Here is a 24,082-nt window from a genome sequence, read left to right as displayed (position 1 = left end):
AGTTCCAATAAAAGAAGACTATCTTTCTGCAAACTATACAACTTCTCATATCTGCCTGTGATTTTAATAAGATTGGGTGTGGAACACACATCAAAGGCATAATTTCACTTCTGTTGTCATCATGTCTTAACAGGGCCCATTGTTGTCTCATGCTTCATTTTCATTTTGTATTTAGTCAACTGTTGACTTTAACAAAGTATTATCTGATAACCACATGCAGTGAAGTCCCAACATGAAGACAGTGAACAAAATGAGAGATCAGTTTATGTACGAAGGAAAAGCAAAGACTAGTTAATGGGATCAGCTGTCTGGTATTGCAATCCAATTTGTTCTCTGTTGTTGAGCCACACAATAATGTTATATTTTGCAGGGATGTATGGACATTACCAGGTGACTCATCTCCTGTGATCAATTTGCCCATCATTTTACTTCACTCCTCTACTGGAGGCACTACAGCGCCTATCGCCTTCAGTCCCTTCAGTAAGGGAACATCTACAGCAATGAGGCTGATCAATTGTTCGATTTTGGCTGTTAATATTGATGTTTTGATTTCTCTGTGCCCATAAACCATTCTCCAACTAATGGGCGGTCTGACCCCTTCCACAGTTCTGAGGAAGGGTCACCGGACACGTAACATTAACTCTGACTTTTTCTCCTCACAGAAGCTGCCAGACCTGCTGAGATTTTCCAGCAACTTGTGTTTTTATTTCTGATTTACGGCATCCACAGTTCTTCCAGTTTTTATTGGGCAGCCTTATAAAACCACCAGCAAATCATGAGATTACCCCCTGACTTGCCCATCAAGTGATTCCTTTACCTCCATGTGTTATCATCATTTACACTTCTTCCCCCCGCATTGTGGGATGAATGTTGAGTGATTACAATGGACACAGTAGTATTACCACCAATCAACAGGTGCAATACAGACACTGTGATCAGTCACAAACTGTTGAAAATTAGTGAAGATTTGCAACTCACCTTTCCAACTTTCTTTTATGCAATAAAAACTGAAAGGCCTGCAGATGTCAGAAATTAGAAACAAAACAGAAATTGCTGGAAAGGCCCAGCAGGTCCAGAAACATCTGTGGAGAGAAATCAGAGTTAGTGTTTCGGGTCTGGTATCCCAAGTTTTGGAGAAAGGGCACTGGACCTGAGATGTTAACTCTGATTTTTCTCCACAGACGCTGCGAGAACTGCTGAGATGTTCCAGCAATTTCTGTTTTTATTTCCTTTTGCAAGTTTCATTGCAAGAGCTTTATAATCAACTGATGCTAAAACCGATAAGCTGGAAGATAATAAGGGCAAGAGAAGCAGTGATGCTGAACAAATGTTTCCACTTTTCTGTTGTAAAGGAAAATGACATAAATAACTTCACAAAATAGCACTTCGTACTGATAAACCACACACCATCAATAGCGTTGGTGCACAAAGTGAACTCTATCAATCATCGAAAGACACATTAGAGACAGTATTTTCATAGGTATTATCATTCCTAGTGCTTTGATTAGAAAATGTTTGTCTAATGAAGTTTTATTGTGGTATGTTTATTATTTTTTAAATCAATTTTGCTTTGAGCTCTTTGGCTTGGAATTTTCACTTCACACCCTTCAGCCCAACACTTTCTGTTATTCATTTAATGGGCAGACTTCCTAGGCTGCCAACTACAAAAGCAAAAAAATACCAGAGCTTCAGTTTAGTAACAGTGTCACCATAGGGTCTGCCAAAGTCACAGGGTACTTTTTCTTTTTCTGTTGCCCAGCAATTGAAAGGACATTCACATTCCCAGTACAGCACATATGGCTACAATATATATTGGCTCAGTTAGAACACAATTCCTATTTTTAACATTGCTGGGCTTACGTGCTTCACTGAAATTATTCCAGATTAATGACTACGGGATATAATTATGCATACCATGTTTCATTTAGTTTGAAAAATTAATGCAGCAACATTCAAGATTATGGCTATTGGAGAAAGATCTGTTTCAACACCTGTAAACACATGATTTAAAAATTGAAAGGGCAGGAGGATGCATTTTGATTGTCTGCCAAATTAGTCCTATTATAGAAACAGCCAAGTGATTTACAAGTGATTAAAATTGCAGAGGAAGCAATTTTCCATCAAGCGTATTCTAAGGTTATACTCAATGTCAGAAAGAATGTTCATCTGACACTTTCACCTGTTGCTTACCATGAGGATGTCTTCCTGCTTTTAGTTAATTACATATGTTGAAACTGCAAACCCATGTGAGTATCTTACCAGTATCCTGGGCACTGATGAATCTGGAGTGTTTTAGAAATTTTATGTTCCATTTTGAGCTGCAGATGAAGTAGTGAGTGCAGAATATTTTTGTAAAAGAGCCTCTCTGAAGAATGGCTGAAGAAAGGTTTGTGAAAAGCAGGGCCAAGCCTGAACAAAAGGAAGCAATTGATCTCCTAGGGGAGCATTGCTGTATTCACTTCAATATATAGTGTTCCTAACAAAATATTCCAAAGGAAAATTCTACAAATGAACTCTTCTATCTGGCAGGAGATGTACAGACATCTATGCTGCTTTCCAGCATCCTTCAGGGAGACCCACTGTTTTGTACATTTTGCCTCTGCGGGAGCTATTCTGATGACGTAGCAATAATACGTATCACCTTACAACGCCACAGGAAATCCTGTAATCAGCATCTGGACCAGGTCTGGGTGCCAACAATAAGATTTGCCAATCAGCATTGCTCAGTCTCTGCCCAGTGCTGCCAATTATAGATTAAAAATACAAGTATCTCTCACAGGGTTGGAATCATCAATTAATTCTCTTCTGAAAATTTAGTGAAGAGTATGATGTATTTTGGGAGAACTCCTCTTTTTAATCTCCAATAATTGTGGAGTTAGTGACGTAGTACAAACGTCACTGATCCCAGATTCCAGAATGTTCTGGACAAACGAGTTAGAAACTCATCATGGCAGATAGTGAAATTTGAATTAAGTGAAATCTGAAATTAAAAATTGGCCCTTTTCAATTGTCATTAAAACCCATCTGGTTCACGAATGCCCTTTTAGGGAAAGAAACTGTATCCTTACTGATCTGAGATAATAAAATGTGAGGCTAGATGAACACAGCAGGCCAAGCAGCATCTCAGGAGCACAAAAGCTGACGTTTTGGGCCTGGACCCTTCATCAGAGAGGGGGATGGGTAGCGGGAACTGGAATAAATAGGGAGAGAGGGGGAGGCGGACCGAAGATGGAGAGAAAGGGTAGGTGGAGAGGAGAGTATAGGTGGGGAGGTAGGGAGGGGATAGGTCAGTCCAGGGAAGACGGACAGGTCAAGGAGGTGGGATGAGGTTAGTAGGTAGGAGATGGAGGTGCGGCTTGGGGTGGGAGGAAGGGATGGGTGAGAGGAAGAACAGGTTAGGGAGGCAGAGACAGGTTGGACTGGTTTTGGGATGCAGCGGGTGGATGGGAAGAGCTGGGCTGGTTGTGTGGTGCAGTGGGGGGAGGGGACGAACTGGGCTGGTTTTGGGATGCGGTGGGGGAAGGGGAGATTTTGAAGCTGGTGATGTTCACATTGATACCATTGGGCTGCAGGGTTCCCAAGCAGAATATGAGTTGCTGTTCCTGCATCCTTCGGGTGGCATCATTATGGCACTGCAGGAGGCCCATGATGGACATGTCATCTGAAGAATGGGAGGGGGAGTGGAAATGGTTTGCGACTGGGAGGTGCAGTTGTTTGTTGCGAACTGAGCGGAGGTGTTCTGCAAAGCGGTCCCCAAGCCTCCGCTTGGTTTCCCCAATGTAGAGGAAGCCACACCGGGTACAATGGATTCAGTGTACCACATTGGCAGATGTGCAGGTGAACCTCTGCTTAATGTGGAAAGTCATCTTGGGGCCTGGGATGGGGGTGAGGGAGGAGGTGTGGGGGCAAGTGTAGCACTTCCTGCGGTTGCAGGGGAACGTGCCGGGTGTGGTGGGGTTGGAGGGGAGTGTGGAGTGAACAAGGGAGTCACGGAGAGAGTGGTCTCTCTGGAAAGCAGACAAGGGTGGGGATGGAAAAATGTCTTGGGTGGCCCTTACTGATCTGGACTACTTGTGACTCCAAACCCACAATAACAACTCCAGACCCACTTCACTGCAATCTGGAATGACTGAGCACACCACTTGGTTCAAGGTCAATTAGAAATGGGCGACAAATGCTGGCATTGCTCGTGCTGCCCGCATCCCAGACAAGAACAGAATGGAAAATCTTCCTCCATTCCAAAAATATCCGCTTCAAACACTACCCTCTTTTTCCTGTCACTCAGCTAATTTTGTATCCTGACCCTTTTAATCCATCAGCTATAACTTTGCATTTTATCTTTTAAATTTTCTAACATTTCCACCGTCTCAACTTCTCTTCTATCTCTTTGTGATCCCTAGCATAGGGGAAGTGATGGCCTAGTGGTATTATCACCAGACTGTTAATCCAGAGACCCAGACAATGTTCTGGGGACCTGGGTTCAAATCCTGCCATGGCAGATGGTGGAATTTGAATTCCATAAAATATCTAGAATTAGCAGTCTAATGATGACCATGAATCCATTGCCAATTGTTGGAGGAAAACTAACCCATCTGGTTCACCAACGTCCTTCAGGGAAGGAACCTGCCATCATTACCTGGTCTGGCCGATATGTGACTCTAGACCCACTGTAATATGGTTGTCTCTGGGCAATAAATGCTGTCTAGCCAGTGACACCCTCACCCTGTGAATGAATTTTTAAAAAATTAAAACTTCATTGTGAAATTGTGCCCACATTCAAAGATCCCTCCAGTAACATTGGGTTGGCTGGGTCAGGATTGGAGTTGGAGGTAGGTGAAGCTGAAATTCTGCACTAATAGCTGCCATGCTGATGTGGTACCAAGTTAATAGTTGTAGGTCGACATTTGAAGGCAATTAGAGCCAATCACAGGACTGACTAAATTCCCATACTAACTGGGATTTCCAAATGAGAACTCAGGTAAGAGCTGTCAGCCTGAACTCCACTGCTGGCTCATGGGACCCCACCCACATCAGAAACAAAACAGAAATTGCTGGAAAAGCTTAGTGTGTCTGACAGCATCTGTGGATAGAAATCAGAGTTAACATTTTGGGTCCAGTGACCCATCTTCAGAATGCCGTCACCAGTCCCGGTTATTCAGCCTCAGCAGGGTATCCCATTGTTCATGACCAGGCAGCTGGGTGTGCTCAAAATGTTTAAAAAAAGGAATGATCTTTAATGCAGGGAGCACCACATGTTAAGGCACCCGCTCCTCCTCCATCATGAAACTCCCTCCTCAGGTGGTCAGGGTACTGATGTGCCAACACTGGGAGGGAGTGGGATGGGGGTGTCACGAGGCAGCCCTCAGCCTTAGGAGATTTCCCCCTCAACTGGATAGTCAGCTGCTCCCTGCTATTGCTTGGCTGGGTCCTTCAAAAATATAGATGAAAGAGCTGAAGATATGTATGTGGGTTTAGGAGCTGAAAATATCCCTGAAGCAGAATGGTATATCTTCACCATGACTTGTGACGTTAAAGGAGAAAACAGATCATGTTGTGCAAAAGTTTGCAGTTTCCATAAAACAATGTACAGTCACTTAATGGTAGAACCACAATCCCACACAAAAGATTTTTAAAGTACAACGTAATCTGCTGAGATTAATTGGTCCAGTCATTTCGTTCCCTTCTACGTTTTATTGAGAACAGAAATAAATTGCCATTGTCTGCTGTGCACAATTCTAATAAAGAGAAATGAAGACGTAGTAATTTTAAAAATGGAGACAAAATGAGTTTTGGGAGGCAGTGTAAATAAATCATAGAGGGCAGGATGTGGTGAGCTGTGGATTGATTTCAAACATCAGATAGAGTAGGGAGGAAACTTTACACATGGAACAGAGAAAGAGAATTTGTTTCTGTATGTAAGAAAAATGCTGACAAACTCATAAGGACTTTGTTTCATGACTTCTTCCATTTTAAAATATTCAGCAATTGCCCACTAACTAAGCACATAGAAAACCTGAGAGGATCAGCAATGTAATAGTAATCAAGCAATCTGTTTCTTAGAATCTCTATTTCTACAGTGTGGAAACAGGCCTTTCGTGGCCAATGAGTCCATTCTAACCCTCTAAAGACCATCCCAATCAGATCCATCCCCCTTCTCTCTCCCTGTATTTCCCACAGCTCAGCTTCCTTACCTACACATCCCTGAGCACTATGAGCAATTTAGCATGACCAAGCACCTAAGCTTGCACATCTTTATACTGTGGGAGGAAACCAGAGCATAGAACACAGAACATAGAACATAGAACATTACAGCACAGTACAGGCCCTTCAGCCCTCTATGTTGTGCCGACCTGTCATACCGATCTCAAGCCCGTCTGACCTACACTATTCCATGTACGTCCATATGCATCTGGAGGGAACCCTTGCAGACACCGGGAGAATATACAAACTCACACGGGTAGATGCCGAAGGGTGGAATTGAACCCAGGTCCTTAGCGCTGTGAGGCAGCAGTGCTAACCACTGAGCCACTGTGCTGTTCTGTGACAACAGCAGAAATTGCTGGAAAAACTCAGCAAATCTGGCAGCCTCCAGCAAGTTCTGTTTTTATTTCAGATTTTCAGTATCCAGAGTACTTTGTTTTATTTTAGTTTGTTTTAGTGGTATTGATTGAGGGGTAAATAAATATTGGCCAGGAGACCAGGGAGAACTTCCCTGATGTTCATCTAAAAAAAGTCTTTTTAATAACAACCTGTGAAGCTGGATGAACACAGCAGGCCAAGCAGCATCTCAGGAGCACAAAAGCTGACGTTTCGGGACTAGAAGGGTCTAGGCCCGAAACGTCAGCTTTCCTGCTCCTCTGATGCTGCTTGGCCTGCTGTGTTCATCCAGCTCCACACTTTGTTGTCTCAGATTCTCCAGCATCTGCAGTTCCCATCATCTCTGATTTTTTTTTTAACGCCTAGTTTAGTGGATAGTCAACATTTTGATTTAACATCTCCTTCAAAAAGCAGCACCTCTGGAAAATGGAATATCTGCCTCGACCCTGCTGCTCAATACAATGGATTTGGACTTGAACATGCATCCCTCTGAACAACTGAGATGTGAGACTGCCTCCTGAGTCAGGACTAATTAAAGCAATAGCCCAGAGGGCATCAGAATTCCACCAGGCATTCTGTTAACTACAATGCTCATGGAGTAGAATAAATCTGATATGTGGGCCTTGTGATTCTGAAAAAAAAATGTTATTCATCCTCATTTGAAATCTGTTTCCTTTGTGTAACAAATTGAAATGTTTCCAAAATTATATTTATTATTTCCACTATGAAAATATCTATCCCCAATGACTCACTTTCCTTCCAGTGTTCTCATTGGTTTTACCGCTGGCTAATGTTGCAGTTTCATGGTGATGTATACAAGCAAGAAGTAGTTTTCAGATCACTCTGGTTAGTTTTCCTGCTGCCGATTATTTTAGAAAAACGTTGTAAAGTTCAGCTTGAAGTCAAGCCTTCCAGTGTTTTGTTTGATGTGCCAGTGAGGGTGTGTGTCAATTTCTTTGCAGAAAATGTCACTAATAATAGGACAATTGTTTTTTTTTCCCAGATTATGAGCAGCATCGTGCTTTAAGACTTCCTCGGCTGTCATCATTGATAGTGTTATTAAAAGCAGTGCCAAGTGTTTGATCACTCTGCATCAATGATTGTCAATTGAGGCAGATTCCATTTCTTTTCTATTACAGAAAATTACTCTTCAAAAGGCAGTAGAAACAAATTAATTGTCTGAGAGTAACCCTCTCTTAACCAAAATTAGCTGATGACATATTTTTAATGACCACTACAGCTTCAAGTAAATATCTTGAAGTAAATTATAAATTATAATTACAAACATGTTAGGAAGGTATTAAAGTAAATTTAATATGTCTGCCCTTCAATTATTATCACCATGATCTGCAGACAAATGTTCTTTATTTGCGTAATATAAAGCAAGGCTTCATGAAAACAGATTGCTAAAATTATCCTGAGCTGCTATAACAGGTACTAATGACTTCCATAAACATAGGCATGAATTGTCGACATGTATAGACATCTTCCTTCTCTTTTGATATTTTGGCTATTGAAAATTGTTTTAGAAATTAGATAGTAAGCTACATGCAATCAAAATAAAAACTGTCTGCACAGCAATGTCTACTGATAGTCATTGGCTTCTGAGTCCATATTCAAATCCATTTCAACAAAACACATGGTAATCACCACCTGTTAGATTACCCTTGCTTAGCAGCACAGACACTTCTTTTTCTGAAACTGAAAAACTCCAATTCAGAACATAGAACATAGAAAAGTACAGCACAGTACAGGCCCTTCGGCCCACAATGTTGTGCCATGGAATAATCACAATCCAAAAATAAAATAACCTAACCTACATTCCCCTTAATTCACTGTTGTCCATGTGCATGTCCAGCAGTCGTTTAAATGTCACTAATGACTCTGCTTCCACAACTTCCACTGGTAAACTATTTCATGCGCTCACAACTCTCTGGGTGAAGAACCTCCCTCTGACATCTCCTCTATACCTTCCTCCTAACACCTTAAAACTATGACCCCTCGTGGCAGTCAATCCTGCCCTGGGGAAAAGTCTCTGGCTATCGACTCCATCCATGCCTCTCATTACCTTGTACACCTAGATCAGGCCACCTCTCTTCCTCCTTCTCTCCAGAGAGAAAAGTCCGAGCTCAGTCAACCTCTCCTTGTAAGATAAGCCCTCCAGTCCAGGCAGCATCCTGGTAAACCTCCTTTGCACCCTCTCCAAAGCCTCCACATCTTTCATATAATAGGGTGACCAGAACTGGACACAATATTCCAAGTGTGGTCTCACCAGGGTTTTGTTGAGTTGCAGCATAACCTCGCGGCTCTTAAACTCGATCCCCCTGTTAATGAAAGCCAAAACACCATATGCTTTCTTAACAACCTTATCCACTAGAACTTGGCTGCAGTTTTGAAACAAAGGGAATGTTGCATTGTTCGGAGGAGCATGGGATTTATTCAAATGCACACAAGCTGAAACAGAAGAATAGAGTTCTTCAGAGATAGTAAGAACTGCCGATGCTGGGGCCAGTGTTGCACTGGAGGAACACAGCAGGCCAGGCAGTATCAGAGCAGCAGGAAAGCTGATGTTTCAGGTCAGCTGAAATGTCAGCTTTCCTGCTCCTCTGATGCTGCCTGGCCTCCAAGTACGACTTCTGCCTTCTTGGCCAATGTTCTTCTTTCATTAAGTACTTGTCATGCTCAATAAACCAGTCTTTTATCACATTGTTGACTGTGGGATCTTGCTCTGTGCAATTCCTGCTGTTATTAATTAGGTAATTGCAATCATTGTACTTCAAAGGAATATGTTATTTGAGAAGTGATTTTGATCATTTGAGAGACTTGATAAAGCAGCTTGTAAATACAGGTTCTGTTTATTCCTTTCCTTTACCTTGACAATAGCGATGATGTGACACATTCAAATGTTTATTTTTGTCTCTGAAAAGCACATTTGACAGTGCTCACATCATCCTTTTCAAATTTAGACAAAAAAGAATGATAAAGCAATTGAAATGAATACAGGTCAATGGAACAGAAAGTCAAACTCCAAAAGAAATGAATATTTGCCATTGTCCCTTCTACAATTGCCCAAGATGAATTTATACATTTGAGTTTTTCCCACATTGCTTTGTAACCATGACAACACGCTTTGGTTCAATAGTCTCTTGCAACAATTTTCTTAATGTAAAGTTTAAATAATTTTGTATTAAATCATAAATACAAGCTGCATTTTACCAGGCCCTGAATGATGTGAGAAATGATGAGTTACTAAGGTTTTGGAGTAGATTTGTAGCTCGGGTTGTGAATGTTGAGGTTGGTTGGCTCGCCGAGCTGGTTCATTGTTCCACAGACATTTCATTTCCTGCTGAGAAACATCCTCAGTGCAGCCTCCGATGAAGCGCCGTGGTGTTTTCCCGCCTGGTATTTAAACTCTGGAGCCTGTTGAGCTGGATTGCCTCACTTCCGGTTTTCCTTCGTAGTGGGGTGTATAGGAAGGAAAACCGGAAGTGAGGCAATCCAGCTCAACAGGCTCCAGAGTTTAAAAACCAGGCGGGAAATCACACTGATACTTCATCACAGGCTGCACTGAGGACTGCGTTGAAACTTAGAAATCCTGAGAGGCCTGGATAGAGTGAACATGGAGAGAAGGAGAAAGTAGGACCTGAAGGCAAAACTTCAGAGTCAGGGGACAACAGACTCGAACTGAGATGAGAAGGAATTTCTTCAATCAGAAGGGGGTCAATCTGTGGAAGTCATTGCTGCAGAGGACTGTGGAGGCCAAATTATTGAGTGTATTCAAAATGGAAATAGATCATTTTGTGATAATTAAGTGGGTCGAAGGTATCAAGGAGAAAGCAGGAAAATGGGACTGAGAAGCATGCCAACCATGATTGAATTGTGGAGCAGACTTGACGGACTGAATGGCTTAATTCTGCTCCTATGTCTGATGATCTTATCATCTCAGTTGCCATTTTCCCAGGCAGTGGAGAGATATTAGATAAGGACAAATCCTGATATGAAAGTCAGAGCCCGACTACTTCGCTGGCCCCTCATCTTGGCCAGTATTCTCCAATAAGCCAAGGTATGCTCCATGGGCAGTGACTGCCTGGCCCCATCCCCCACTACTGTCCGCAGAAGTAAGCATCAAATCAGCACCAGTCTCATTAAGTCATCGTGGTGAGTTTTGGACTGATAATACAGTTCACTTTGGAGCTCACAAAGCCTGTAATGTTGTCATTGGGCTACTTTGCACAAAAGGACAGGTATGCATCTCCACATGCAAAACACAATAAGTTGCATAATATGACCATAAGATGTAGGAGCAGAAGTAAGCCAATCAGCCCATCAAGTCTGCTCCACCATTCAATGAGATCATGGGGATTTGATAATCCTCAACTCCACTTTCCTGACTTTACCCTCAAATCTTTGATTCCCTTATTTAATAAAATTTTGCCCAGTTTGCTCAGTTGCTTAACTTGTCTGTATCTCTCTGCAGAAGTCTCTCTTAGCTTGCTTTGAGTTCTCACTCATTTTGTGCCTGCTTGATGCTCACAACATTTACTTTGCCTGACTATGCAGCCCCACCTCATTCAGAACTTCGAGCCTCACAGAGCTTCTGTTTTATTAATGAGGTGAGCAGCAGAGAAAATCACTGGATCTCAGAGAGAAAATCTCTACGAAAACTCCCCGAAAACAATGCTGAGCCAATTTTTGAGAAATTTCACTCCCACATTCTAGATATTCTATTTTACTCATGCAATGGAGAATGATACAAATTGATTTCTTGAGGAGAGTTTTCTTAATGAGTAAAAAAGCTCAGAAGATTTGTGTTGTACAGTAAACTGATTTTGTTTCCAACAGCACAGACTATCTCATCACAGCAGACTGCACTCCACAGTCGGAATGTCAATATTGTTCTTGAGGATAGGGTTTTTTTGCAAATAAGAAGGCCAATTAAGCGTGGCTTGAGTATGATGGAAATTTATTCAAAACGAATGTCTGTTCTGTGAGTCAAAAATACCTTACAATTTATAATTTTGTTTGAAGTTTGTTAATTTTGTTCTCCTGCCTTCTAGTTTTATGTTTAACATTTGAATCAAATATAGACTTGTCTCCAATGGAAAACTTTTTAGTTCATGTGGTAAATATTTTAAAATCCTGTATTTTATTTTTCATTTGTTACCTCTTCCTGTGCATTGATATCATCTTAATAAGTTAATATAACTTCAATGATAAGTCAGGTCCCCTCAAAATGTGGATGTCAGCAACATTACCAGTTCAAATATTAAATTGGGTTGAACCCATCTTGATCGCAACTATTCCAATAGTCTCATGAGGCTTTATTAATCTGCATAATTTAATAAGTGCGTGACACCCGGTTATAGTCCAACAGGTTCATTTGAAGACGCAAGCTTTCAGAGTCTCACTCCTCCTTCAGGTGTCAGTCAAAGAGGTGGCATCAGACACAGAATTTATAAGCAAAAAATCAAAGGGTCATAGAACTGATGCAGTGTTGAACAAATCTAAAACGGCTGTTAAATCTTTAATCAGATCGAAAGAATTAATAAGCAAATTCCAGAATTTCTTTCAAGTCATTCAAGTTTTAGATTTCAGGGCAATGACTTGAAAGAAATTCTGGAATTTGCATATTAATCCTGTCTAACTGATTAAAGATTTAACAGCTGTTTTACATTCATTCAACACTGCATCAGTTCTATGACCTTATGTCTTTTACTTACAAATCCTGTGTCTGATGCCACCTCTCGCACTGATACCTGAAGAAGGAGTGAGTTTATGAAGCTTGTGTCTTCAAATAAACCTATTGGTCTCTGACCTGATATTGTGTGATTATTGAGATTGTCCACCCCTGCTCACCACCAGCGCCTCCACATCATAACATAATATGTGAGCATAGTCAGCCTGATTAAATAAAACAATTTTCCTTCTTATTTTCCTGTGACATACTTCTGTATTTTTTAAGAAGACATAATTCCCAATCTTCTATTATATAAACAATTTTGGTTTTATCTTGTAGCACTACTCGCCAGATGTTTCCAGAAAATTGATTTACATCATGTACGTCTTCAATGTGAAAGAAAACTGGAAAGGTCCTTCAGAATTCAGAGTTCAATGATCAGTCTTTAAGAGGCATTAATTCTGGTTCATTTTCAATTGCACTCCTTCAGAAACAAAGGATTTGTTTGCTTAATGAAGAGTTCTGAAAACTGGAAGCCAGTAATTACAACCTAAAATGTTCAGCAGACACAAGTTGATTCTGATAGTTGAGTGGTTTCGATAATCAAGGGTTGTGCTGTTAAGTGTACCATTCCTAAATATGCGCTACAGTTTTCTGCTCAGCTAATTCTTTTCTAATAATGCAGCATTTTGATGCACATTGAATACCTTTCAACTTTTGAAATGATTTACAATTGATGTTATTACTGCTCAGTTTCTGATCTGTTGAGGTAAATCTGGTTTTATGAGCACATGTTGTCTTAGTCAACAATAGTAATCTGAAGAGAGATGAGGTTTTACAAATTCAGACTATTTTGCAAAGTATTTAGAATTTAGTTTACCTTGAGTACGTGTCCCTTTTTGATTGAATTTCTCTTGTTTACTATCTCAGTATGATCAGCAGAGTTTTAAGGAAATGTTTGGAACATTCAGAAAAACTGGTTACCAGTGAGAAACAAAGATTCTAGGGGAAACATACGCCATCTGCGGCTAATAATCAAGTTAACGATAGTAGGAAACTGAAAGCAGAAGCATATAATTCTGCACAGGTGAGTGGTGAATCAGAAGATTGGACCGGATATAAAGAAACAGTGAAGAAACTGAAAGATTAATAAGGAAATAGAAACTAGGTTATGAAAGAAAGCTAATTGTAAATGTAAAATGAGATAGTGAGAGGTTCTGCAGGTCTTTAACAATAAAAAAAGTAAGGTGAGTGTTGGTCTTCTAGAGACTTTGGAATTAATAACATAAGATAGGGGAATGCCAACTGAGTTGAACAGATATTTTGTGTCTGTATTCACTGAAAGGGAAATAAATATCATCCTAGAAATATTTGAGTATCAGGATTTGAAAGGGATAAAAGTATCTTACAAGAATTACAATTGTCAGGGAAAGAATACAAACGAAAGTATGAGAACAAATGTTTGAGAAGTACCTGATCCTGATGGACTTCAACCTTCGGAGTTAAAAGGAGTAGCTGCTGATTTTCCAAACTTAATAGAATCGAGGAAGGGCCCACCAAATTGGAAAATGGCAAAGTATCTCCTTAATTCAATAAGAGAGACGGAATAGAGAAAATGACAGGTTGGTCAAGTAAACCTTTGTAATTCCAACATTTATTATTAAGGAGGTGATATAACTGGGCACTCAGAAAATCTGAATGTAGTCAGGTAGAGTCAGTGTGGTCAGGTTTGACAAATTTATTAGTTATTGCAGAATTACAAGCAACCTAGGCAAAGGAATCCCCTTGGATGTGCTGCACCTAGTGCCCTTTGTGAAATGTCTTTTGAAAATCTATCAAAGATTATTACACCAACTATATGCACACAGTGTAGGGATAACATGTTGATGCAGAAAGAGGATTGATTGGATAATAGGCAGCAGAAAGTGGATATAAAGGGGCGAGGGATCATCTTACAGCTGCACTGAGAGACGATACATCAGAGGAATCATGCAGCAAGGCAACACGTATAGAACTCAGGAACAGGAAAGGTGAAATCACAATGCTGGGGGAAAAATACAAGCCTCCCAACAGCCAGTGGAAGATAGAGAAGAGAATACGTAGACAGATTTTGGAGAGATACAAGAACAGCAACATTATCGTGGCAGATAATTTTAACTTCCCCTATATTGACTGGGACACTGTATGTGCTAGGGTCTTGAATGGGGCACAATTTGTGATGGTCATTCAGGAGGGATTCTTGACGCAATATGTAACAGTCCAGCCAGGCCAAGGTTTATACTGGGATAATAAAATGTGAGGCTGGATGAACACAGCAGGCCAAGCAGCATCTCAGGAGCACAAAAGCACAAATAGCTTTTGTGCTCCTGAGATGCTGCTTGGCCTGCTGTGTTCATCCAGCCTCACATTTTATTATCTTGGAATTCTCCAGCATCTGCAGTTCCCATTATCTCTGAAGGTTTATACTGGGCCTGGTTTTGGGAAATGAACCTGGCCAGGTGAGTGAAGTTTCAGTAGGGGAGCATTTTGGAAGTAGTGACCATAATACCTATAAGTTTTAAGATATTCATGGAAAGGGATAACAGCAGTCCTCAAGTGAAGGTGTTAAATTGGGGGAGGTGAGCTACAACAATGTTAGGCAGGAACTGGAGAATTTTGATTGGGCCTGGCTGTTTAAGGATAAATCTACGTCAGACATGTGTGTGTTTTTTAAATGGCATTTTGCTGTGAGAATAAAGGATGGGTAAGGCAAGTTACGTGAACTTTGGATGACTAGGGGTATTATGACCTTCTTCAGAAAGGAAAAGAAGCGTAGGCAAGGTCGAGGAGGATGCGAACTGATGAAGCTCTTGATGTATATAAGGAAAGTAGGAAAGAACTTAGACGATGAATTAGAAGGGCTAAAAGGGGTCATAAAAAGTCATTAGCAAACGGGGTGAAGGAGAATCCCAAAGCTTTTTATACAGATAGAAAAAGCAAGAGGCTAGCCAGGACAAGGGTTGGCCCATTCAAGGACAAAGGAGGGAATTTATGTGTGGAGACAAGAGGTAGGTGAGGTCCTAAACAAATATTTTGTGTTGGCACTTACTAAAGAAAAGGAATTCTCTCAGGGAAGGCAGTGCCAAGTTTCTAGGCAAACTTGGTATTAAAAAGGAAGCAGTATTGTGCATCTTGAAAAGTATTAAGGTAAATAAGTCCCCAGATCCTGATGGGATTGATCCCAGAATATTGAGCGAGGTAAGAGAACAGATTGCTGGAGTGTTGAAGATAATAAAGTGTGGAGCTGGATGAACACAGCAGGTCAAGCAGCATCTCAGGAGCACAAAAGCTGACGTTTCAGGCCTAGACCCTTCATCAGAGAGGGGGAGGGGCGAGGGTTCTGGAATAAATAGGGAGAGAGGGGGAGGCGGGCCGAAGATGGAGAGAAAAGAAGATAGGTGGGGAGGTAAGGAGGGGATAGGTCAGTCCAGGGAAGATGGTCAGGCCAAGGAGGTGGGATGAGGTTAGTAGGTAGGAAATGGAGGTGCGGCTTGGGGTGGGAGGAAGGGATGGGTGAGAGGAAGAACAGGTTAGGGAGGCAGAGACAGGCTGGGATGGTTTTGGGATGCAGTGGGGGGAGGGGAAGAGCTGGGCTGGTTGTGTGGTGCAGTGGGGGGAGGGGACGAACTGGGCTGGTTTTGGGATGCGGTGGGGGAAAAGGAGATTTTGAAGCTGGTGAAGTCCACATTGATATCATTGGGCTGCAGGGTTCCCAAGCGGAATATGAGTTGCTGTTCCTGCAACCTTTGGGTGGCATCATTGTGGCACTGCAGGAGGCCCATGATGGACATGTCATCTGAAGAATGGGAGGGGGAGTTGGAACGGTTCGCGACTGGGAGATGCAGTTGTTTATTGCGAACCGAGCGGAGGTGTTCTGCAAAGCGATCCCCAAGCCTCCGCTTGGTTCCGCAGTGTAGAGGAAGCCACACCGGGTACAGTGGGTACAGTATACGACATTGGCAGATGTGCAGGTGAACCTCTGCTTAATATGGAAGGTCATATTGGGGCCTGGGATAGGGGTGAGGGAGGAGGTGCGGGGGAAAGTGTAACATTTCCTGCGGTTGCAGGGGTATTGATGGATTTCACTATGAAACTAATTGAAGAGTTAAATGAGTTCCATAAGTCCACTGTCCAACAGCCCTTCACTCTCTGACTCACAATAAACAGAAAGAAAAGCAAAGTTGCTGGAAAACCTCAGTAGGTTGGCAGCATCTGTAAAGGAGAAAAACAGAGTTATTGTTTTCGGTTGGTTCACAGTAAACAATGTCTGATTGATTAAAAACAAATGAAAGGACTGTGGAGGCTGGAAATCAGAAACAGAGACAGAAACCACTGGAAAACTCAACAGGGTCTGCAGCACCTTTGCAGAAAACTTTCAAAATTAACATTCTGGGTTCAGCAACTCTTCCTCAGAAGTGTTGGTAGCTCAGAAAATGTTGTATTTTATGCAGAACTTGGGGGCTAGTAGAGGTGGGGGTAAGGTGTAAATGATAGGTGGAGATAGAGCCCGAGGAGAGAGAAGAACGGTTGGACAAAGTTGTGGATGGATAATGGTCAGCCGAGGAGAATGGATGGCTGTTAATGGGGACAATTAATGGATAATGATGGGTTGCGTGTCATAGCGGACAGTGTGCTTGTAATTTTTATTAAGGACTTGGATGAGGGGATTGAAGGATGGTTCAGCAAGTTTGCAGACGACACAAAGGTCGGAGGTGTCGTTGACAGTATAGAGGGCTGTTGTAGGCTGCAGCGGGACATTGGCAGGATGCAGAGATGGGCTGAGAGGTGGCAGATGGAGTTCAACCTGGATAAATGCGAGGTGATGCATTTTGGAAGGTCGAATTTGAAAGCTGAGTACAGGATTAAGGATAGGATTCTTGGCCGTGTGGAGGAACAGAGGGATCTTGGTGTGCAGATACATAGATCCCTTAAAATGGCCACCCAAGTGGACAGGGTTGTTAAGAAAGCATATCTTTCATTAACAGGGGGATTGAGTTTAAGAGTCGTGAGATCTTGTTGCAGCTCTATAAAACTTTGGTTAGACCGCACTTGGAATACTGCATCCAGTTCTGATCACCCTATTAGAGGGAAGATGTGGATGCTTTGGAGAGGGTTCAGAGGAGGTTTACCAGGATGCTGCCTGGACTGGAGGGCTTATCTTATGAAGAGAGGTTGACTGAGCTCGGGCTTTTTTCATTGGAGAAAAGGAGGAGGAGAGGGGACCTAATTAAGGTATACAAGATAATGAGAGGCATAGATAGAGTTGATAGCCAGAGACTATTTCCCAGGGCAGAAATGGTTAACATGAGGGGTCATAGTTTTAAGCTGGTTGGAGGAAAGTATAGAGGGGATGTCAGAGGCGGGTTCTTTACACAGAGAGTTGTGAGAGCATGGAATGCGTTGCCAGCAGCAGTTGTGGAAGCAAGGTCATTGGGGTCATTTAAGAGACTGCTGGACATGCATATGGTCACAGAAATTTGAGGGTGCATACATGAGGATCAATGGTCGGCACAACATCGTGGGCTGAAGGGCCTATTCTGTGCTGTACTGTTCTACGTTCTATGTTCTAAGACCTGGTGTTGGGGGATTGGGGTAAGAACATGGTGGAAGCCCTAAAGTTGTTGATCTTGATATTGAGCCCAGAAGGCCATAGAGTTCCCAAGCAGAAAATGAAATGCTGTCCTTTCAGCTTATGGTGAGCTTCACTGGACACTGCAGAAAGCCTGAGGCAGAAGTTAGCCAGGGAACAGAGTGGTAAATGAGGTGGCAGTCAATGTCTGATTTCCTGGATTTTTTCTGATATTGTACTTCCCTGCTCTGGCCACCAGTGAACTCCTGTTATAGAACATAGAACATTACAGCACAGTATAGGCCCTTCGGCCTTCGATGTTGTGCCGGCCTATCATACCAATCTGAAGCCCATCTAACCTACACTATTCCATGTACATCCATATGCTTGTCCAATGACAAATTAAATGTACTTAAAGTTGACGAATCTACTACCATTGCAGGCAAAACGTTCCATTCCCTTACTACTCTCTGAGTAAAGAAACTACCTCTGACATCTGTCTTATGACTTTTACCCCCTCAATTTAAAGCTATGCCCCCTCATGCTCGCCGCCACCATTCAAGGAATAAGGCACTCCCTATCCACTCTATCTAACCCTCTGATTATCTTATGTCTCAATTAAGTCACCTCTCAACCTTATTCTCTCGAAACAAAAACAGCCTCAAGTCCCTCAGCCTTTCCTCGTAAGACCTTCCCTCCATACCAGGCAACATCCTAGTAAATCTCCTCTGCACCCTTTCCAAAGCTTCCACATCCTTCTTATAATGCCGTGACCAGAACTGTACGCAATACTCCAAGTGCGGCCGCACCAGAATTTTGTACAGCTGCAGCATAACCTCATGGTTCCGGAACTCGATCCCTCTATTAATAAAAGCTAAAACACTGTATGCCTTCTTAACAGCCCTGTCAACCTGGGTGGCAAATTTCAAGGATCTGTGTACATGGACACCGAGATCTCTCTGCTCATGTACACTTCCAAGAATCTTACCATTAGCCCAGTACTTTGCCTTCCGGTTACTCCTACCAAAGTGCATCACCTCACATTTGTCTGCATTAAACTCCATTTGCCACCTCTCAGCCCAGCTCTGCAGCTTATCTATGTCTCTCTGCAACCTACAGCATCCTTACTCACTATCCACAACTCCAGCGACCTTGATGTCGTCTGCAAATTTACTAACCCATCCTTCTACGCCCTCATCCGTGTCATTTATAAAAATGATGAACAGCAGTGGGCCCAACACCGACCCTTGCGGTACACCACTAGTAACTGGTCTCCAGGATGAACATTTCCCATCAACTACCACCCTCTGTCTTCTTTCAGCAAACCAATTTCCGATTCAAATTGCTATATCTCCCACAATCCCATTCTGCCGCATTTTGTACAATAGCCTACTGTGGGGAACCTTATCGAACGCCTTGCTGAAATCCACATACACCACATCAACTGGTTTACTCTCATCTACCTGTTTGGTCACCTTCTCAAAGAACTCAATAAGGTTTGTGAGGCACGACCTACCCTTCACAAAACCGTGCTGACTATCCCTAATCAAATTATTCTTTTCTAGATGATTATAAATCCTATCTCTTATAACCTTTTCCAACACTTCACCAACAACTGAGGTAAGGCTCACTGGTCTATAATTACCAGGGTTGTCTCTACTCCCCTTCTTGAACAGGGGAACCACATTTGCTATCCTCCAGTTGTCTGGCACTATTCCTGTAGACAATAATGAGTTAAAGATCAATGCCAAAGGCTCGGCAATCTCCTCTCTGGCTTCCCAGAGGATCCTAGGATGAATCCCATCTGGCCCAGGGGACATATCTATCTTCACCCTCTGCAGGATTTCTAATACCTTTTCTTTGTGAACCTCAATCCTACCTAGTCTAGTAGCCTGTATCTCCGTATTCTCCTCGACAACATTGTCATTTTCTAGAGTGAATACTGTCAGAAAATATTCATTTTGTGCTTTCCCATCTCCTCTGACTTCTCATGTCTCCTCCTTGCTCTTCTGAGCTCTCTCTTTAGGTCTTTCCTGGCTACCTTGTAACCCTCAAGCGCCCTAACTGAGCCTTCACATCTCATCCTAACATAAACCTTCTTCTTCCTCTTGACGAGAGATTCCACTTCCTTCATAAACCACAGCTCCCGCGCTCTACAGCTTCCTCCCTGCCTGACAGGCACATACTTATCTCGGACACACAGGAGCTTTTCCTTGAATGCGCTCCACATTTCTAATGTGCCCATCCCCTGCAGTTTCCTTCCCCATCCTATGCTCCCTAAATCTTGCCTAATCTCATCATAATTGCCTTTCCCCCAGCTATAACTCTTGCCCAGTGGTATATACCTATCCCTTTCCATCACTAAAGTAAACATAACAGAATTGTGATCGCTATCACCAAAGTGTTCACCTACTTCCAAATCTAACACCTGGCTCGGCTCATTACCCAGTACCAAATCTAATGTGGCTTCGCCCCTTGTTGGCCTATCTACACACTGTGTCAGGAAGCCCTCCTGCACCTACTGGACAAAACTGACCCATCTATAGTACTCGAACTATAGTGTTCCCAGTCAATATTTGGAAAGTTGAAGTTCCCCATGACAACTACCCTGTCTCTCTCACTCCTATCGAGAATCATCTTTGCTATCCTTTCCTCTACATCTCTGGAACTATTCGGAGGCCTATAGAAAACTCCCAACAGGGTGACCACTCCTTTCCTGTTTCTAACCTCAGCCCATACTACCTCAGTTGACAAGTCCCCAAACATCCTTTCTGCAACTGTAATACTGTCCTTGACCAACAATGCTACACATCCACCCCTTTTACCATCTTCTCTGTTCTTACTGAAACATCTAAATCCCGGAACCTGCAACAACCATTCCTGTCCCTGCTCTGTCCATGTCTCCGAATTGGCCACAACATCGAAGTCCCAGGTACTAACCCATGCTGCGAGTTCACCCACCTTATTCCGGATGCTCCTGGCGTTGAAGGAGACACACTTCAAACCAACTTCTTGCCTGCCGGTGCCATCTTGCGTCCCTGAAACTTTATTTCGGACCACCCTACTCTCAACCTTTTCTATGCTCGAACTGCAATTTTGGTTCCCATCCCCCTGCTGAATTAGTTTTAACCCACCCGAATAGCCTTAGCAAATTTCCCCCCCAGGATATCGGTCCCCCTCTGGTTCAGGTGAAGACCATCCTGCTTGTTGCTAGCTCAAAGTAAAGTATATTTTTTTGGGCTGAGCTGTTCACCTCAGGGGTTTAAAACTTCATTAAAATGCAAGTAACCAAAACAGACCTCCAGACTTCTTGGCTCCAATACATAAGAAAACTCAAAAAAAAGTTTTATTTCTTAACATGCAAAATACGCTTTAATCTTGTAATTAAACATTGTTGTTCACAATATGACTCTATACCCTTTAAGAATTGATGGCTGTGAAATTTGGGAGCATCCTTGAGGTGCTGTTGAGATATTTTAACACTTTCTGGAATATGATAGTGAATTACTATTTCCTCCTGGTTGGAGCCAGTTAATGCGGGAAGGGTCTCTAACATCAGGAATAAATTCAATTTGGTACTGTGTCAGTAATCCCATAATCACTCCCACTGATGATCAAATGATCAGAATTTTTTTATGTGCAGTCACTGTAAGTGCTTCCATTGCAAGGTGCAGTTATTTCAAAAGAACTTTCAGTTAATCTAATGTCATGTGTTTAAAATGCAGTTTATTTTGTATGAGAAATGTGATTGCAACATTGTCATACCATTTTTGTTTATTTTCTTTAAATATATTTAGTATTATTGGTACATTTGCCAAATTTAATTCAGTCTGTTCTCTTTCAAGTGACGTCAAATATTCAAGGATTATAATGATATTGTGAATGTATAACACCACTGAATTATTTTATCCATCACTCAGGTATGTGATAGTAATGGATGTACACAGAGATATTAATATGGAGACAGTATGTTCTGTGCAGAACCAATCAAAGAATTATTTGTAAAAGTAGAATTGCACAAATGCATTCCTACAGGAAGAGCCCATTTGTGTAGCTTTGGAGAGTATTTGTCCTCTTATGGGAAATCTAGTTAATGCTGGGTCACTGCTTAAAAATCTGGGGTTACTCATTGAAAACAGAGATGAGAAAAAGTTGATTCCCACAGTGGGCCCTGAGTCTTTGGAACTTTTCCAGAAGAGGTGGTGGAAGCTGAGTCCTTGAATATTTTAAAGTCAGATATAAGTAGACTCTTGGTATACAGGGATGAAGCGTGGGAGTGGGGTGAGGGTTGTACAAACTTGGGGAGCCAGTTCTTCCGTGCTAAGCCAGGAGCTTTATGATTTGGTGTTTCCAATCTAGAACTGTAACAAAGTGGGGCAACTGGGGACTGGCCATAACATTAACAGTGTGTAGTATAAAATACACTTATCAGATAAATAAAAATAATCAAGCACAAATCAATGTCAGTGTTTGATAATTATTTCTATCTGGTTTTAACCCGTTTGGTTATAACTGCAGAGAACAATTCATTCTCCTTCTTATGCTGTGAAGAAGAACACATAGGATGCTTGGAGCTGACTATGTTCCTGAAAGGAGCATTGCTGAGGGACGCCCATACCATAAATGTGTGGTGTTTCTCCATATAAATGAGCAGTTACACACAGAGATTGATAGGCAGGAAATAGTATAGCGTTTACTGTAATAAAACACAGGGAATAATTCAGCAGGTCAGGAGGCATCTGTGGAGAGGGGATCAGGTTAATGGTTTGAGTACAATAGGAGACTTTGGAATGAATACTACTGTATGCCCTGGATTAAAAAAAAACTTTAATTGCGTATTAAGATAACAAAGTGTGAAGCGGGATGAACACAGCAGGCCAAGCAGCATCTCAGGAGCACAAAAGCTGGCGTTTCAGGCCTAGATCCTTCTTCACGTATTTCCTATTTTGTGTGCTGCACGGTGGTGAAAAATAAATGTAATTGGATACATTGAACTTTATTGGAAAAATAATATTTGTATTGAATTAATGAGGATATAATGTACGCCGAAGGGTGTAACTCCTCAGTTAGTGCTTAGATTAAAATAACATCAGGTGATGTGGTGATTTGCATTTGGTATTCTTCAGATTCAGCTGCACTTTCTCTGATCTATACCACCTTTGCTGAAATGTTGATGTGCTTGATAAAAGTCTAAAATCTCACCAGGGACAAATCATGATATGGGTGAATGTAAACTTTATACTTAACTCAGCAGCACAGCAAAACTATGAAGCAAAATGTGTGATTAGACCCAGAATCACAGAATAATTATGGTGTGGAAGGAGGCCATTTGGCCCATCGTGCTGACACCAGCTCTAATACCTAGTGTCGATCTCCTGCCTTTCCCCATACCCTTGATCGCCATGATGATACAAAAAACCATTCAATGCTCTTTTGAATGTCTCCACTGAACCAGGTTACGAAGGCAGGTTCAATGACACACTGTTCATCAAATTTTAAAAAAAATCAGCACAGCATATTAATAATTGAAGGTGCTAGAAATGCTTAGCAAGTCACTCGGCTGGAGAGAGAAACAAATTTCATGTTTCATATCTAGGGCCTCTGCTCAGAACTGGGGGATGCCTGAGATGTGATTGATGGGTGGTGAGCAAATGGAAGGCAGGAGGGTGAGAGGAACAGAAAAGAAGGTCAATGATAATGTAGAAGACAAGGAAACATCAAACAGAGAAAGGTTGGCTCTGAGAGCCCAGAGTGCAGTCAGTCCACAGGGAGGTAGGTTGGAATGGGGGAGGGGGAGGGACAGAGAAATTGAGGCACCAATGTTATGGCAACCATTCTCAATCAACAGATCGAATGCAGGTAAAAGGCCAGAGGGAGGGGTCCAGATGGAGGCAGAGTGTAGAAGGTGGGCAAAGGGATCTTTGGGACAAGGAGAAGACTCTTGTAAAATGAAATAGGCTCAGAGGCAAAGACAATGGAAGAAAAGTTCAATGTTGTGTAGTGTCCAAAATTCATTAAGGTGGAGACTCAGGGTGCAAAAACTGAGATCTTTGCTGGTACAGAACATTCAACATCAGAGAGCAGAAGGTCATGAGGGATGGAAAGTTCCCCCCTCGTACACCAGGATCCCCCACGCCCCCACTCCCATCTCTCCTTCAGCATATATACCAGCCATTTTCCAGCTAAAGTCAGTTCTGAAG

General features: G+C 42.1%; 1 protein-coding gene across 2 annotated transcripts in view; it reads left to right on the top strand.

Moving 5' to 3' along the window:
• Nucleotides 1-24,082, top strand: part of LOC125463164 (semaphorin-3A) — a 409,874-nt gene that overhangs the window by 295,090 nt on the left and 90,702 nt on the right. The window lies entirely within an intron of this gene.

This window comes from Stegostoma tigrinum, chromosome 25, assembly GCF_030684315.1.
Source record: "Stegostoma tigrinum isolate sSteTig4 chromosome 25, sSteTig4.hap1, whole genome shotgun sequence".
Taxonomy (NCBI): domain Eukaryota; kingdom Metazoa; phylum Chordata; class Chondrichthyes; order Orectolobiformes; family Stegostomatidae; genus Stegostoma; species Stegostoma tigrinum.
The sequence above is the reverse complement of the archived record's forward strand: the minus strand, read 5'-3'. Positions and strand labels throughout refer to the sequence as shown.